Here is a 19,850-nt window from a genome sequence, read left to right as displayed (position 1 = left end):
AAGAAAGCATCATATTTAATTATGTTAAGGAGTTTATGTTTCTAAACAATTCTTAATTTACTGCTGTGGCAATTATATGGTGCAGACATCAAAAAGGGCCAATGATTGGGTTCTGAAGGATTTTCAATAAGTCAACAATGAGGTACTCAAATGGTGCTTAGATGATGAAAATATCCCCTGAAGTGGAGATCACACTGGTGGCAAACCACAGGGATTATACAAATACTGTTTTTTGGGTCCATTATCTCATGTATCAATTAACTCTAATACCGCATCCATCCTGTGAAAAGCATTACAAGTTTGTTGAGAAACCATAAATTCCAATTTTGTTATCTTTGTTACAAACAGATTTGAGTTAAGAAGAATAAGAAAAACTTTTTATGTGATTTCATGAACTCTAGCTATTTACGTAAACAAGGAAGAATACATTTTATCATTTATAAACACATTATCTGCTGTTCCCACACACTTTATTGTAACTTTGTTAAACTTGATAATGCGGATTCAGACAAACTTTTTATTTTTAACAAATGTTGCCTTACTCGTGCATACATTCATAATGAATCTTGTATGAATATTCGTTAGGCATTTATTAACTTATTTGTTTTGGCGCCATTCAGCAGAGAGAGTGAGAAGGAACGGTGTCTAGGAGGGTACAGAATAAGTGATTGATGGACAGAAATACCCAAAACTATTGTGACATCAAGTGGAGGGACTTATTGATTAAGGCTGTGATTGATGTTTCTAACAGCATTGGGGCTTTTTTCTTTACTTTTGCACGCTGACTGGTCAGCAAAAGGAAGGGACAAGCATACATTTATAAGTTTGTGATCCAATTTTAACGCAGTTGCAGACAGAAACAGACATGAGTTAGAGGTGTTAGACTTAGATGAGATAACTAGTGTAAGCGTACTACAGGTGCAGATAATTGACTGTGGCGGGGTGGATTGTAGAAGATGTACAACCACTAATAGTTAATTTTATTATCCTACGGGGACTGCAGCAGAAGGCTTTTTTATTTTTTTAAATTTAATATTTGATTATTTTAGGACTTTTAAAATTTAAAGCCAATTTTTGAAATATTATTCCCAAATTGTGTCTCAATAATACAATTTCACTACCAGCAAACCCTCATACCTAAGAAAATATTTCCAATCATGCAGGCAGACCAGGGCAGGGCACTTTGCATACACAGTGGGTCATTTTTTTTTTTTAAACTATCCCTGGGTTGTGTTACAATAGTACAATTACAATACCAGCAAAACCTCATATATTTGTCACATAAATCACATAAACTACATTCATGCTGTTAATAATTATTAGTTCTTAGGCAGGTCCAAGCACATGCTGCGTGTCCAAGTGCTCCTTCAGCTGTCCACCAGAGCCAGCTCCGCCATCGCACACGCTCCGTGGCCGCCAAAGAAGATATATATTTTCAGATTATAAAACAGCAACATGGCCCTTCATTCCATGGCCCCTGAGCAGAACATTGGGCAGTAAGGAAAGGGCATTAAGGGGTGAGGTAGCGATGGCCCTGAGGCCGTTCTGTGATGTGACTGGGAATTTAAGCACTGCCAGTTTAGGACAGGTCATCAGCTTATTTACTCACTAGATACAGAAAATGCATCACCTCATGGTATATAATAAGAGCTGATAAAGGAGCTGTCAGGTTGCATGTTAGCCATCATGGGCACTGAGTACACACTGGCCACTCTTTGTGACCCAAGAGTAAAGCATACATTGGCCCTTCAAAATAATAATTTTAAAACCTGGAGGGACATGCTTGCGTATGTTGGTGAGATGCTGAACAACAAAGGCATGGTCAGTAAGGTAGAGAACATAGCTTTTTTGAAAGTCAATTTGCCCAAATTGTAACCCAATAGCTGGGTTTCAATCTAATTGTTGTTGCTGTAGTGGAAGGTGACTGGGACCTCCCCAGGGAAGATATGGCTCCAATTTTTTTCTGAACTGAAAGGTCAGGAAATAAAATATGTTTTCTGAAAATATCTAAAATTTTACACTGTCATACGCTCATCCCCAGCAAACATTTTAAGATAATAATAAAATGAGGGAAGTTTTGGGCCAACAAAAGTCTATCCCTCATCAAGACAGAGTTATGGGACTGGACTGGGCTTAGCCCTTCATTATTTATAGCAAAGTCATGGAGATGAAACTACAGCTCTACTGCATATTCTGTTAACTCTCCCTTAAGCGAATAAACCCAATAAAAGCAAACCATTCACAAATATTCTTTAAAACCTTATAAAGAGTTGTGTATAGGCCCAAAACAGCAGCTAGGATGCAAGTATTTTATTTCTGTTGAATTATGCTGTTGGGCTAATTTTCTACATTTCAGTTTGTCCACCTGGTTATTTATTATCCGAGAGGAACTAAGGAATTATTGAAAGAGTTAAGGTGCACAGAGGATTTGATGCCTGTCAAACACCCACCCATCCATTTCATCTAAATGTCTTCCACAACTCTAATTACATTGCAAGCTCTGCAAGTGAGAACCCTTATCCCTGAAGGTTCTTTCTTTTTTTTCCTTGCATTTAATATATGTCTGGAGTTATTTATTGCTAAATGTAAATAACATATATTCTTTTCCGTTCCTAGAGTCACAAGAGAATAAAGATCAAGTGATCATAGTAGTATTGTGATATAAGGTAATAGCTTAGTGAAATAGTAGTTTTACATTATAAAAAAGCTTGTGCAATATAATATTACATTAAATCAATGCCCTCATTTGGGATTGTGCTATCAGTGACATTTACAAACTGATAATTAATCCATAGTATATGATCTTTGTGATGAGAATGCTTCTAAATTAAATTATAGTGTACAGTTGTGTCAAACAGAAAGTACACCCTCTTTGAATACTATAGTTTTACTCATCAGGACATAATAACAATCATCTATTACTTAGTAGGTCTATAAATTAGGTAAACACAACCTCAGATAAACAACAACACATTACATATTATACTGTGTCATGATTTATTCAACAAAAATAAAGCCAAAATGGAGAAGCCATGTGTGGAAAACTGAGTACACCTTATGATTCCATAGCTTGTAGAAACCTTTGGCAGCAATAACTTGAGTTATGTGTTGGCAGCATTATTTGGGGGTGTGAAGTCATACAATGTGTGTGAAAAAAGAAACACAAAACAAATTACAACCACACACACTTTGAAAGACTGGTGGTAGAATTAGTGCATGGAAAGTGTTAAAATACCACTATTTGTAATACCTGGGGTAGCTAGTTTTCAAAAATATCTGGCTTAATGGGAGTAAATTCAAATGGCTGGCTTCAAAGATGTCCCATGTCCATGGGAGCAGGAGTGGTATATAGCTGCCAGCTTGGAGGATTCTAAATACGCTCTGTCTCAAAGTGGTTACTGTATCTCAAGACTCCAATGTAGTTTGTGCAGGCCTTACTGCCTTCTTGTTCTGAGAAGTTCAGGTTAAGTTCCTCCTCCCATTGAAGCGTGTAAGTGAGCTTTGGAGGGTAAGTAAAATGTTATGGGGTGAGTATTAGTGGTAAGAAATTGCTTTGTAGTTGCATGAGATGTTTTCATCAGACCCATTGCCATAGGTGTATAAAATCAAGCACCTAGCCATGCAGTCTGCATTTACAAACATTTGTGTAAAAAATTGGTTGTTCTGAAGAGCTCAGGGAACCTTTGCAATAAGTCAGTTCATGAAATTTCATCCCTGCTAGATATTCCATGGTCAACTGTAAGTGGTTTTCTATTCCAGTTTGAATGTGCCCCAGTGTACAAAGCAAGGTCCATAAAGACATTTTATTACATGAATACATATTTAAACAAAATAAGTAAGCTAACTAGGTCTGTTATCATGTTATGTTGAATATATATTTAAACCAAAATGCTACATTACTTATGAAAAATAATTTAAGTTTAAAGGGGTATTAAGGCACACTTTCAAAGACAAGCTTTAACTATGAGAATTGTTCCTTTAAAAATGGGAACATTTAGTCACCCTAGACCAGAACGGGTTTTGCAATGTATCTGTGCTGTGTGGTTGCTAAATAGCTGGCAAATATATAAAATACTAGATAAATTAAATACTTTCTTCCACTTTCCCTTAGTCTTGGCCGTATAGATATGGCAGAGCGATTACAGCTTTTCCCATGTAGGAGTTGTGGTCGCCCAAAAGCATCTCCATGCATGTGATGTACTCACCTGTAGTCAGCTCCAGGATTGGCTCAGGGAACGCTGATGGCAGGGGGCAGCCTCTTCTGTGTCAGGTAAGTAGTTTCATTTTTTTTATTTTTGGAAGAATATTAAAATCCTCTTAATGGGGTCGGGACATTATGCTTTTAACTAAAAAAAACGAAGGAAAAACGTACCTGAAACTCATGGTCATATCCCAGCTCTGCCTTTCAGAAGGTAATCAGGCAGCCTTGTGGGAATGACTGTCTGTACAGGACAGTGGGTTGGTTGGGCAGGGGAGATCTTCTCATCTTCCCAATGAGGCCATGATCCCCCAAAAAACAGGACATATGGGGCAGCTCTGTGAACATCAGGACAGCGCCAGAAATCATGACTGTCTCACGGAAAACAGGACAGTTGAGCACTCATAAAGCGGGTCTGTAGCACCCATATGGCACCAGGCAGACGTTAAAGAGGTGTGGAAAATACATTATTTTGGCTAGGAATCATATAGACCATTTCTTGCAGAATAACTGTAAAGCAGGAAAAGTATTTTTCAGATTCATATAATTTCATTGTATGTTTTCTGTGTCATATTTTTAGAAGTCAGTTTTTTATCCCGTAAAGTTAGCATGCAGCACCTATGCTCAAATTAAAAATACCCTCTCCAGTTATTAATCTGGGATTTGGATATCAATGTGTGTGGGCAGGAAAGAATAGAGCTCAGGTAACCATAGCAACCGATGTGCAGAGTATTTGGAAAACTTTAAAGGAACATTGAGCTAAAAATGAGTGTGTATCGTTAGTAACGGTAATACTTAAAGGGCCAGTCTGAGGGCCCTACCAATGAGGAATGCATTTCTATTTTGTAAGTAATTAATAAAAGTACGTACTTTTAGGAGAAGCTACAGCCTGTTTTTTCCACCACGTTTGGCTGCTTTAGCGGGAAGATGGCACTCCCAATTTCCCAGTTTTTAGTGCGAACGAAGGGTCTCATTAGAAGCGCCACGTCTCTCTTTCTCCAGGTCAATACCTGCATCCTCCGGGTTGTGGTTTCCTGACATATCCCAGGCTTAGGCCTAGCGCAGCATCCAAGACAAATAAGCCACTGATGATAATTACCTGTCTGTCAGAAATACAGGTAGACTCCAGGAAGCTACATGGGCAGAAGACAAGATTCCAATGCAAAAAAGGGGATCATGGGAAATTTGTCTGAAATTCTTGACTATAGTTTTGGTAGCTGCAGGGCTATCTAATAGTTTATATATATTTTTTTTTTTACATGTCTTAACCATTTAAATTATTGGGTGTATGTCATGGTTTAACAGCCACAGTTGAGATTTCTCTAGTGTTGTGAGCTCTCTGCCTTTTCTCTGCGTGCTGTGGGCGGTTGTTTGAAGCTCCGCCTTACTCTGGCCTATATAAGGCTGCATATTCCTTTGCCCTTGTGTTTTGCTTCCTGTTACTGAGTGTGTTACTTTGTTCCTGAGTTCTTGTGTATGACCCAGCTTCATCCGACTACCCTCTTGGCGCCTGATTCCTGGCATTCATACCCTGATGTCGCTGATCTCGGTACTCCTGACTCCAAGTCATCTAACTACTTGCTTTGATTCTTGCCCAGGTGTAAGGTAAGTTCAGTAGGAGCTTACATATGCAGTGAGCACACAATTATACACACATTTGCACAGACCTACACCCTTACGTCAACACACATGCACACATACTTACTAACACTCACTTACACATACACACCCATGCTCGCAAACCCTTATACACACACACACATGCTCACGCACAAACACAAAAAAACATGCATACACATATGCATGCATACACACAATTACTCACTTTATCTCCTTAACTCCTTTACACAGACTACAAACCTAAAATATGCTTTAACGTTTCTGTTTTGTTTTTTTTAAAAAGAAAAGGGGAAACGTGTGGTATTGAGATGATCATTTCTTATGATCCATAGTGTTTATTGATTGAAAGTGATTCTAGTACAAAGTTTGAAAAGTGGTCTTACAGCCATACTTGGGTTTCGCCGGGAGACTCTGTGTGAAGCACCGCTTCCCCAGGTCTCCATGTCACTGCAGGGGAACTCTGTGTCGTGGGAGTGCTGTTGTTACGGCATTCCTCAATTCCAGCCCACTTTCCCTCCTAAAATGGTGTGTGTCCTCGGACGTCAGCGGGACCACCCACAGACATCAGCGGGGTCCCCATACTGCTGTCAGTCATGATGCAAGGGGGGCTCCGAGTAACTGGAGAGTTCCCAGGTATGCTTACTACCATAGCAAGCAAATGGAACATTCCTGCCGAGATAACATTCCATTGGTTGCTATGTCGCTATCACCCCCCAAACTGCTTAGATGTCTGAAACATCCCCAAAATGATGGTTCTGACACCTCTGCTGATGTTCATAGCTTTGCCAAAAATAGCTTTGCCAAAAAAGATGATGCTAAAAAAAACATCTTCTCATTATACGTGGCACCACGTCCAGCTGACAGTGTAAAATGTATTACCTGTGTAGTCTCTGTACAGCATTTCTTTTTCTATGTTATCAAGTCATGCGCAGCCTCTGATTGCAGCTCAGCTATATTATCAGCTTCTAACAGACGAGGACAACATTTTATATCATCTTGTAAGTGGATACAAAGCCCTCCCTGGGATTATCTTCCCACTGTGAGCCCGTGGCGCCTCATCATGAGTAGATCCTGGATGAAAGGTTTAAAGTGATGTCATGTAGGATTGGGGAGTTCCGTAGGAAAAGCAGTGGTAGAATCCATGTAGTTGACATAGCAACCAATAATCTTTTCCGGTTGTTTGGTACACTTTAACCACTTTGTACCAAAGTTGCTCCTTATGCCTAACCCCCACTGCGTTATAGACAAAAAACTTTTAGATATATTTAATTAGGGATGTTCTTCCGTCATTTAAAAAATGTGTATACATCTATCATCTTTACAGTTCTCAGTATTCCCATACCTAGGAAATCCCCGGGTCACAGAGTCTGCAGGTGACTCATCCATTTTATACTCTGATTTAATGAATCCCAGATGATTTCTTCTACAGTTACATCACAGTTGACATTCTGCTTAAATATATGTGACAAGCAATGCTTTACAGAAGGACCCTTCAGCTGCCACTATTAATAAGTGACGACAATAGAATCTTTGTGACGGACTATTAAACGATTAAACATAAGAAGACTCAGACTAGCACAGTTTAATTCTAAGTGCATATTAGCAAAGCATTGTAATTTAACACAAGAGGTCATAATCTTAAAACTAGAGAATTATGGGCTCAGATGTAATGAGAGAATGTTTTACTATACTGGGAGGGTGGTAAATAAGTGTAACATCCCCTCAGCAGAAGTGGTAGAGGCTAATACAGTAAGGGAATTTAAACATGCATGGGATACTAAGACTAAGCAATTCTTACCTGCTATTGAATACTTTGTTTTTATGTTTCTAACAATACACGTAAAAGGGGTTACAAAAGGTGGATACCCGTGAGAGATCCCCAAATTTTCAGCAAACAAAAACACATTAAGGTATGCTGCCCCGATTCTCCTTATGTTTTGCTTTGTTGGAACCGCTTTTAAATGGACTGTCCCCTATTGATCTATGGCATCCTGTGTCTACATATAGAATTCATATCCTATATTTTTTATTATTATTATGTGGGCCTTCCGGACACTCACTGTATTAATGGGTTAACACACAAAAAAAATACAATGTTGCCCAATACTAAAAGGTATTTCTTTTCTGCGGAATGGTTGCTAGCGCTAGCAGATCTGCCTATTATAATTATTTACAGAATCTTTAACCCTTACTGACTGACTGACTGACTCGCATGTTTATTAACTACTTGACATCCCTAATGACATTCCAAGTGGTCACGATTATCACATTGATTCCTAGTGCAGGAAATGTTTCTTGCCAAACTCTGTCTTGTTAAGGGGGATTAGAAAGTAGGGGGCCAGCGGGGGTTATTTTTAAAGAAGAAAATAAACAATAAAAAAAAAATACCAACAAAAATCCCCATCTCATGTGTTAGATTTTGCCCCTTATCCAGCTGGATAAAACAGCATATTAACACCTTCCTTAACAGATAACCCTTACGCCAACATTCCTTCATCACGTTATTAACCCTTTCACAAGAATTACACTAGGTATATGCATTTAAAAAAAAAAAAAAAAAAAACTGTTTTTCTACTGTAAATGAGGGGTCAGTACATGTATGGTACTGAAGAAAGCCCATTGGAAGGGATCCACCATTAAACAACCAAATAGCAAAAAAAATGGTGATGTTTTTGTGGATTTAATGTGTCTGAAAATCCTTGGACATGAAAGGATTAAATAGTTCATAATATTCTTAAATTCAGCAGAAATAGTTTTTAAATAGGCATACAAGAGAGGATTTTTTTTTGTTATTGGAAAGCTGCCAGGGTAGCACCAATGAGGTCATTCTAGCAGCAGAAGTAATAGGGTGAGAATCGGTCCATTTGCACCGTGTAGTCACATTTAGCTGATGAAGCGAACGAGCAGTAAAAGACCGCTTCAAGCTCATCCACAAGCCCCTCTCGCCCTTACTGACACTATTTGTGTCATAGTCCTGGTATGTGTTGAGTGTGAATCTGTTACACAAACATTACTTAGGTGTCATTTTCTAAAGGGGTACACTATTTAAAAGGTGAAAAGTTATTTTATTGTATTTGTATAAACTTCTTGTGTTATTGGTATGTGAAATCAGCATTTTTGCGTTAATTACATTTTTAAGAATATTTATATCTATTGGGGGATAGATAGTGAGAAAGGGGAGTTTTGTTACAAGTTTTTATTCCTTTCTTTTTTTGGGATGGGGGGGCACCAGAGGAGTAGTCCGCACAGGGCGCCAGAACACCTAAGGCCGGCTCTGCCTTAGAGTGGCGGACCCGGTTGCAGTTGCGGCGGGCTTAAGGGGCTCTGCCTTAATGCGGCCATATTTTAAGGTACTAGCCTGGAGCTGCAGCTCCATCAGCCCCTAAGTCAATCCTGCCCTGCCACAGGCGCGGTCGCAGTTGCTGCTTGCTCTGGCAACAAGGTAAGTAGGGTGAGGGAGGGGGCTGCAGTGAGAAGGGGCAGAGGGGGGTTAGGTAGTGAGAAAGGGGGAGAGGGGATAGATAGAGGCGGTACATATTGATAAGTGGGGAAGGGGGTTACATAGTGAAAAGGGGGAACATAGTGAGAAGGGCCAGATAAGATGATGAGAGGGGGTAGTGTGAATGCGTATGAGAATGAATGAATAAATGTGTGGATGAATTGTGTGAATGTGTATGACAATTAATGAATTCATGTGTGGATGAATTGCTTGAATGATTTGTGAGACTGCATTAATGAATGTGTTAATGATTTGTGTGAATGATTAAATGCAAAGATGGTACATGAAGGGTGGGCTTTAACAATAAATAAATAAATAAATAAATAAATAAATATGGGCTGCTCAGGCTTAAATGCCCGGGCCTATTTTTTGTCCCAGTCCGGGCCTGGTGACTCCCCACACATTTCTTTCACAACTTTGTAAACTGTTAACTGGAATAACTAGAAACCTGAAAAATAAATTAACTTATAAATTAAATAAGTTTACATAAGTTACATTTACTGAACAGATGGTACAACATAAAACCCATCACTATACACTGAGCCAGACATTGACGGTAGTGCAGCATAACCCCTATCACTATACATTAAGCAAGACACTGACGTGGTAGGCCTCTGCCCCTTAAACAGCCTGCCTGTGCCAACTCTGCCCTAAACACTCACTCACTCATCCATTCACCTTTTACTTTCCCACCCCCTCTGTGCAGACGTCTATGCGGCCTGGCAGCTGCCTAACGCAAGCCTGCAGTTTACTGCCGTGGCACCTGCCCACTGTGTGAGGGAAAACTGGGTGGGAAAAGAGTGCGAGCTCCACAGCCATACACTGGCCCTCCCTAATGAGTGGCACTTGGGGGCGGACCACCCCCCCTTTAGGTATGCTGTTTATATGAAGAAGCGTTAGTTAGTATGCGAGTGAGCTAATTGAAATGCTACATAGTTTTCACCTAAAGTGGAGTGTTTGTGCTATTTAGATCATCATCACATTTGAAACTGCATGTTTTTTTTATGTGAGAGCAGATGCTTTTAGCTTTCTAAAGTGTTATACAGCATTGTTTTATTTATAGCACATCACCCTTCTATTCATTCTAGAGGAATCAGGGTGGTGTGAATGTTTATTGTTGCTTTATCGTCACTTTACATTCACACACTCGGGAACGGCTGAAAGCTTCAACACACTCCCAATATAACAGCGCATGTATTATGGTATATTGATATAACTTGCAGAAGAGTAATCGTTACAAACAGTTGGGAGCCGTATAAGATTCGGGGTCACTGCATGTGATACATTGTTCCAGCGTCTGAAAGTTTCAATTTAGCAGCATTGTTTGGTGATAAGGTCAGTGATTGATCCTGTTTAACGTGTTGTGAAAGAATGGACAACAGCTGTGTCTAGCTCCAGCTCCCAAGGGCCTTTCACACGCTAGACCTTTATACCCAAAATGGCTTCTTGGGATTATACATTTGCTTATTTTTGTAAAAACATTTAATTCAATAGAGAATGGGATATTCCTGGATACACTAACCGGTGCCATTTTTCTGCATCACTTACCTTGTCTTATAGAAACACAGAATCTGATGGCAGGTCAGATCCATTTGACCCATTTAGTCTGAAGATTGTTCCTGCTGTAAAGATTCGGACCTTAATCATCCCATGTAGTTGTCTTCGATTCAGGAGCAATATGTATAACAAGCATGTATAATCACTGTATAATCTCTGTATTGTCAATGTTTGAATGGGTTTGGGAATCTCCTGTATTAGCACATCAACAGTCTTGAGTTTGCCAGGACAGTCTGCAACAACTGATTATGTCCTGATCATGCGCAACAGGTGTCCTAATTGTGGCCGTGGGCAGCTCTGGGTGTGCAGTGGATAAACATTGTAAAATATTGTGAAAAATAAACAGAGACCAAGACTTTACAACACAATCTATATAATGTATGTGGAACCTGTGGGGACATCACCATGCTGTCCTACATCTTCTGGCCAGAAAACTAACTCCCTTATGAAGGGCCTTTCCAAGACCAAATGACAACGCAGGGAAGGGTTGTCATCTCTGATGCCCTTACCAGAGGCTTTTAACAGTTTTATGTAAAAATATTTTTACACAATTGCGCCTTGCTGGTTTATAAAAACATTGTGACTTTAAGGATTATAATACACTGTGATACAGTATTTGACCAGCTTGGCCAAGTTTTTTTTTTAAAATAAATAAATAAATCATGCCCATTAAGATCTATAATCCAGTATGAAGCCTGATTGCCGCTAGGACACTAGTCTGTACAACATTTATTCAGAAGATAAACCTTTATTTTGCTGTAATATATAAAACTGATAAGATGCTTATAGCTTATCATCACACACATGATTCCAAGGTCCAAAAGAAAAAAGTCTGTAAGCATAATTGGTTATGATTCAAAGCCAAAGAGAATATACTCACAAAAAAATATTCAGGTCACAGGTATATTCCATCCGAAGATACATTAAACAAGATGTTAAATGTATTTTATATTTTTGTAATTGTTTACCTTGTTGTATAAAGTAAATGTTTTTACTTTGTGTCAAAAATGGCAAGTCTTCACCTATATACACACAGGCACACATGTATTTGCATATTTCCAAGGGAACACCACCTTTTTTTATTTTATTATATATTTTCTTTCTTTAAAATATTTTTTTTGTTTTTTTACATGTTTCAGGCAGCTGTATATTAGCCATTTGTATTAGACTTGGGCACCAGGGGGCTCTTCGTGTTCGTCTTCGTGCTCGTCTTCGGCAAAAAAAAAAACTTCGTATTCCGCGAATATTCGCCTGGTCCTGTCTTCTCTTCGGGCGAATATTCGCGGAGATTCTTTGTGCTCGGGTTTTCTTCGTTTTCTCCGGTTAAGGGGTTAAAACGGAGTTAAAGCCGCTCTGGCGCCAGGAGTTTAAATGTCCGTATGAGCAACTCTATTGGTCGTCAGCAGGGGGCTCGTCTGCCATTGGTTGATGGCAGACGAGCCCCCTGCTGGCGACCAATAGGGTCGCTCGTACAGACTGTTATACGCCTGGTGCCGTAATTGTTCGGCAGATCCCGCTGGTCTCCCTGTTCTATCATTTATTAACTGATAGAACAGGGAGACCAGCGGGATCTGCTGGGTAAGTTGCAGCATTGGGATTTTAAAAGTCTGCACGAGCGACTCTGTTGGTCGCTCGTGCAGACTTTTAAAACCCCAATGCTACAACTTACCCGGCACATCCCACTGGTCTCCCTCCCTGTTCAATTAATTAAATGTCCGTACGAGCGACCAATAAAGTCGCCCGTACGGACATTTAACTATCTGAACAGGGAGGGAGACCAGTGGCATCGGCAGGGTAAGTTGCAGCATTGGGGTTTTAAAACCCCAATGCTGCAACTTGCCCTGCCGATGCCACTGGTCTTTAACTAATTGAACAGGGAGGGAGACCGATGTCACTGGTCTCCCTCCCTGTTCAATTAGTTAGTCCGTGCCGGGTTAAATGTCCGTACGAGCGACCAATAAAGTCGCTCGTACGGACATTTAAATCTGTACAGGGAGGGAGACCAGTGGCATCGGCAGGGTAAGTTGCAGCATTGGGGTTTTAAAACCCCAATGCTGCAACTTGCCCTGCCGATGCCACTGGTCTTTAACTAATTGAACAGGGAGGGAGACCGATGTCACTGGTCTCCCTGTTCAATTAGTTAGTCTGTGCCGGGTTAAATGTCCGTACGAGCGACCAATAAAGTCGCTCGTACGGACATTTAACTAATTGAACAGGGAGGGAGACCAGTGGCATCGGCACTGCCAATGCCACTGGTCTCCCTCCCTGTTCAATTAGTTAGGGGTTAACTTTATTTTAAAGGGTTAAGGGGCCGTGCAAGTGAGCCTATTGGTCGCTTGCACGGCCCTTTAACCTATGGATTTCCGCTCCCGTTAACCCCTTCGATGCTGTGTTAGATAACGCAGCATCGAAGGGGTTAACGGGAGCGGAAATCCATAGGTTCGCTGTCAGGGGCTACAAAGACCGTGCGAGTGAGCCTATTGGTCACCTGCAGGGTCTTTCTCTGGCATCAACCAATTGGTTGATGCCAGAGGAGGTCCCTGTAGGCGACCAATAGGCTCATTCGCACTGCCCTGTAACCCGTGACGGCGAACCTGCGGATTTCCACTTCCGGGAACTGCCGCGATGCCGCGAAGCCGCGAAGACAAGGTAAGATGAAGGGGGGGAATGGTAGACGAAGACAATCACGAAGATCTTCGTGGTGTGTGTCTTCGTCTTCGCCTACGTTTTACCGCCGCCGTCTTCTCTTCGGCGTGTCTTCGGAACAAACACGAAAACGCACTCTTCGTGTTCGTTTCCATGTTCGCCCGAAGACGAATGCACAAGTCTAATTTGTATGTGTCCTAGCTCAATCACCCTGTAGGACATTCTGACTAATGACATTTTATGGAGGAATAGACTTCATTAGCATTGCCATAAAGAATCAGCTCAGTGGGGTCATTGATCAGGAAAACCCACCCATAATATCACATGACAACGGATAAAGGGAGTTTATAGGAACCAAAATGGCTACAAAACCTAAAACCAGGTTTTTGTCAATGCCGACCTATATTATTCTAGGCAGCACTGGGGTTTATGCTGGAGAATGACATTTTCTTCCACATGACATCCTCCTTTAAGTGTATATATATACACACGTAAAAAAAATAACCTGCCATAGGTATATAATTTTGTGTTTTTTGGACACGGCTAAACCGTGAGTGTTCCTTCTGATGTATTCTAGGAAGCAATTCATACTGGTTTCCCTAAAATTGTTCTATATCACCCTGAGACTGCCTCAATCTCAGGCTGCTGGAGCAGATTCTCAGGGTCACATAGTCTGGAGCTGACTATCCTACACCGCTGTGATCATATCGAAGACACCCAGGGCTGACGCCACCTATAGGCAAAGTAGGCGAACCGCCGGTCGTGGTCATTGATTAGCGGTTTTCACTAATCTTCTTTCTCTCTCTTTATGTTGTTTCTGCCTTTTATTGCTTCATTTCTTAATTTTCTTTCCTTTATCTTCACACATCCCACACTCATTACTCCCATCACACCACAATCACTGACCACTCCTATGACCCCCAGCCATCACATCTAATGCCCATTACATCTACCCACTACACATCACACCTCACTCCTGTCACACCCAGCTGTCACGCATCAAGCCCATCATACCCAGCTATTACACATCATACCTCACTCACATTACACCCAGCCATGACACCCACCCACCCCTTCCTTTTTCTTCTTCTTCTCTTGAGCAGAACTAGGCTCGCGGTCACTATGGAGAGGAGTGGGACGATAAGTGGGTGTGGTGAAAGGGGAGGGGTTTGTGGGGGTGGAGCAAGGGGCGGCAAAATTATGTCTTGCCTAGGGTGGCAAAAATCCTTGCACCAGCCCTGAAGACGCCCAATTAGTGCTAGCTGTTGGTTATGGTTGATATCCCATCTTGAATGCAGGAGACTCCATTAAGTATCTTTAAATGAAAATGCAAGGTTTCCATGAGGACTAGCATTAGTGCCATTGGGTTAAATAATATATTTAGCAAGTCAATCTATAGAATCTTCACGATGGGTTATTAAAAGATTAATTTCAAGAGTCTCATTAGTATCCCACCAATGACAGGCTCTACCTGACCCTGCCTTAACAAGAAGTTTAAATGGTTTTTATGACATACAGATAAAACGTATTTCTATTTGGCATGTCTTCTTTTTATATATTACGCTTTACCTTTGTTTATAAAGGTGTATAAGACTGTAAAATGTACGTTTGAGTAAAGTGACTAATCTGATTTAAAGATAGCTGGATATTTGTATAAGGTCAGTAAACTACAAAAACATATTTGCGTGCATACCATACAATGCATAATTACAGTATAGAATTTGATTAAACGGAAAAAAAATCTTGCACCTTTTGTTTGAACATTGAACATGATTACTTAAGGCTGCCATTTGAATGTAAATACACTCAAACAAGATAAAGTCTGTGTAATGATGCGTGCCAGATATTGTGATAAGATATGCAGCTGTACAAATACATTTGGATCATATGATTCATCAACTCCCTTTCTCCTTTCCGTGTTTTCATTGATCTAGTTCTCTCAGCTTAGTTCCAAAATGAATTTGTCGTTTAGACGATTAACTGTTTTAGACGCAAGATAAACTTGCAAAAATACACAGTTTTCTATATATTACATAATTAGAAACCATGGTATTTGCATACAATGGGCGCAGCCATCTTAACTTTCTGTTTACAAAAGTTATCTCTCCCTTATTAAGTTGAACAATTATTGCTGATTTCCAGGCAGTTAAGGGCTGCATCTTCTGGCCTATAAAGAAAAGGGAAACAACAAAAACGAAAACGTTTACGTTGCGAGGATTGCCAGGTAGTAAGTCATGTTGCACAGGGTTGTAGTATAACACATTCCTTTTCTTCCAAAAGTATAAAAGTCCATAACAAATTGCCAAAAAATCCACAAGTCAGTCCTGAAAGACTCAATCGTCTAAAGACAAGTGGCCCACAACATACACAAACACACACTTACTCTAACACTCACTCTTACCATATGTGGGTACTACAGTCACTATAGTGATACACAAGTCCACAAAACTAAAATTAAATGCAACAAGGCATGATCACTTAATTGCACAACATAATAGCATTCTAACAAGCAGAGGTGAAATGTTTCCTTGGATGAGAAATGTACTTGTTTGTCTGTTATTTTAACTGTACCTTTCATCTCTATCTCCCTTAAGTCATTGAGAGTATAAAAACAAACAAATTAGTAAGTAAAGACAATCATTTGCCTTTCAGACATCATATTATTGACATGAAGTCCATGTTAAGAACACACTGTCCAGCCCAGTTGTTTAATCCCCATACCTGGGAATGTCCAGAGGTACGCTACCAGGAGCTCTCTCTCTTCTGAGGGAGTGGCTTTGTGAGTGGGTAGGGCAAGCTATGTGCAGAGGTGGGGTTAGCTATGCATTGGGTGGGGTTAGCCCAGACAGCAGGAAGTGGGCAGTGAGTAAGAACATTCAAATATTGCTCCCCTGTTCAGAGATGGCGGAAACAGATCCGGAGAAGCAGGGCTTCATCCTACGACTCTAGTTAGTACCCGGAGAGTTCCCAGTTATGTTGCCTATACAAATCTGCTAGGAGCGACTAACTGGAGAGCAAACATGTCTTCAAGGGACTAGGACTGATAGAGACTATTTTTGGTTTGTTTGCAAAATTATCTAACCACAATCTGATATCGGAATGTCATATAGATTACCAACATCTCTATTCAAATGAATATTGAATTTGGATTTCAGAAATGCCTAATTTATTTGGAATTTTCACATTTTCCCAGCACATAGGGAACATACTATAAGGCATACATTATTCGTAGATTTTTTTTACATTAGGTATGATGGGATTGCAACTCTAATTGGGGACAGGAGGGTTATACCGTTTAGATGTTGTGTTAAGGCAATGAGATGTGAGTGTTTTTTCTTATCTTTATCATTTTTTTTTTACTTTATTGTTTGTTTGTTTTTTTATTGCACTGATATCAATGCAGTATGGTAAGAGGTCCTCTTAGGGACCTCTTGAACATGTTATTAATGCCAGTGATGTCACAATATCACAATGTCGCTAACTTTATTATTTTTCTTTTATTTATTTTAGTGATTTTTTTTATTGTTTCGTTGTTCAGCATGGTTTCTCACTCCCCTCCCTGTGATCCCCTGGACCGATCACACTGTGATCTCTATGCAACTCCCCACAGACTTGCATAGAGACCACAGTGTCTGATCAGTGCCTCATCCAAGTGATCAGATATCACAGCAGGGTCTAGACAAATCCTTTCCTCTGGTGAACTTCCGGGTGGCGTCAGAACTGACCTGACCTGGAAGGGAATGCCCGATCAAACTGCATTTCAAACTATCAGTTTTCCGGCTGTTACATGAGATGGGGCAGGGGGGAGTACAGGCTGTCAAATGACATGTGTCCCTGCCTCTGCAAGAAGGGCAGGACGTACCAGTACGTGCACAGGTGTTTCTTGGAATGCATTTTGAACCTACCGGTACGTCCATAGGGGAGTGAAGGGGTTAAACATGCATGGAATAGGCAAATGGCATAAGACAAGACCAAAGCCGACTAGAAGGTCGAATGGTTCTTATCCAGCATCAAGTTATATGTTCATCCATCTCAGAGGACTTTTCAAAATAGAAGGTTACGTAAAGGTCAAGAGTAGCTTTGGTGAAGCAGAACATGTCTAAATGTTTCTGCAAAAAAGAAATAAAATGTTTACATAAAAGTCTCAGAAAATTAAAAGGTTATAAAAGGCATGCTTATACTATTGCAATAGAAATAGAGGCAAACTATGAAATATATTGAGAAATACCAGGGAAATGACATAATATTGAAAAGCGGTTCCCCTCCCTACATCTCCTCACTCATCTACTACTTGTTATGTCCTGTCTACCCATTGTAAAGCGTCACAGAGTTTGATGGCGCTATATAAAACAATAATAATAAAAGAGTTAGAGAAAAATAAATAAATCATGACAACCTCCAATATGTGCTTGTATGGCAGAAACTACGGAATTACTAACTGCTCTAGGATCAAAATTCTTTATGTACATGGACCCATCTTATTAAAAGTACTCCTGATTATTTATGTTTTGCATCTGTCTTCAAATATCCGGGTATGTCAATTTCACACATATACACTAAGTATAAATCTATCAAATATATCAAAGTTTGAAGTATCCATGTTGAAAAGGTTTTCATCTGGATTTGAATCTCATTCGAACTACAGATAAAAAAAAAACGCCATATACCATTGAACGCAACATGTGCCTAAATAGAGACCGGACAAACATCAAAAGACTTCAGAGATGAAATGTACCGTATTTGCTCGATTATAAGACGACCCTGATTATAAGACGACCCCCCAAAATCTGAATATTAACTTAGGAAAAAAAGAAAAAGCCTGAATATAAGACGACCCTAAAGGAAAAAAGTTTTACCAGTAAATGTTAATTCATGTAAACTATTTTTTTTAATAAAAGCTATGATTGAGAAAAATATTTTTTTTTTGTTTTTATTTCTTGTATTTTCCAACCTGTCCCCCAGTTACGCACATCTGCCCCCAGGCTTGCCACACCAATATGGCACTGTGGCCCATGATATGCCTTTTAACCTTCTATATGCCACTGTGCCCCATGGTATGCCTTTTGACCCCCTATGTGCCACTCTGCCTCCAGAAATGCCTTATACCCCTATATCCCATTCTGGCATTTAGGGGGTTAAAATGCATATTATGGGGCAGAGTGGCATATAGGGAGGTATAAGGCATTCCAGGAGGCAGAGTGGCATTAAGGGAGTTAAAAGGCATTATATAGAGCACTCTGCCTCCAGAAATGCCTTATACCCCTATATGCCACTCTGGCATTTAGGGGGTTAAAAGGCATATTATGGGGCAGAGTGGCATATAGGGAGGTATAAGGCATTTCAGGAGGCAGAGTGCACTATTAAATGCCCCCTTAACGCCACTCTGCCTCCTGAAATGCCTTATACCTCCCTATATGCCACTCTGCCCCATAATATGCCTTTTAACCCCCTAAGTGCCAGAGTGGCATATAGGGGTGTAAGGCATTCCAGAAATGCCACACACACACACACACACACACACACACACACACTTACTTACTTACCGGTGCTTCCAATTTCCTGCTGTATTGCCGGGGCAGCGGGTTGACGTCTCATTCCGCGGCAGCCGGAAGGAGGTGGAGTTGGCAGCGGGGGTTTGTATGCGTCCATCGCAAATACCTTCCCCGGCTGCCAGAGATCAGGAACTCTGGAATTCTGATCTCTGACAGTCGGGGAAGGTATTTGCGACGGACGCATACAAACCCCCGCTGCCAACTTCACCTCCGGAAGCACCGGTAAGTGTGTGTGTGTGTGGGGGGGGCGACGACAGGAGGATCCAGGTCCCCTGCAGCGGTGCGGGGGATCTGGATCTTAGTCTCCTAATCAGACCTCTATTTGAGGTCTGATTAGAAGACGACCCCGATTAGAAGACGAGGGGTATTTTTCAGAGCATTTGCTCTGAAAAAAACCTCGTCTTATAATCGAGCAAATACGGTATTTTCAACCAATAAAAGGAACCATGAAAAATTGAAAATATAAGGCTCACAAGAGTCATATAGAAACTTTGATATTAACCTTTGAAGATCAAGGAGTTTAAGGTAATGTTAAAAAAAAAAAAAACCGTTTTAAATGTTTTTCACTCTGTTAATTGTTTGGAAAATAGTGTTTAAGTCCTTAAACCCATTAAAAACATACATGTACGGGCTTTGTCATGAAGGGGTTAAAAAGGTTTATCTGATTAATTTATCATACATGGAGCCAAAGTAAGGACGCTTGGGTAATTTTACTACTGATAACGATTGAAAGTTACCAGTTAGCACCGATAGGTTTCCATCAGCCTCTATAATTTTC

General features: G+C 40.4%; 1 protein-coding gene across 1 annotated transcript in view; it reads right to left on the bottom strand.

Moving 5' to 3' along the window:
• Positions 1 to 19,850, bottom strand: part of C1QTNF3 (C1q and TNF related 3) — a 278,698-nt gene that overhangs the window by 116,275 nt on the left and 142,573 nt on the right. The window lies entirely within an intron of this gene.

Source organism: Spea bombifrons, chromosome 1 (assembly GCF_027358695.1).
Source record: "Spea bombifrons isolate aSpeBom1 chromosome 1, aSpeBom1.2.pri, whole genome shotgun sequence".
NCBI classification, from domain to species: domain Eukaryota; kingdom Metazoa; phylum Chordata; class Amphibia; order Anura; family Pelobatidae; genus Spea; species Spea bombifrons.
Note: the sequence above shows the minus strand (reverse complement) of the source record. Positions and strands in the feature narration are given on the sequence as shown.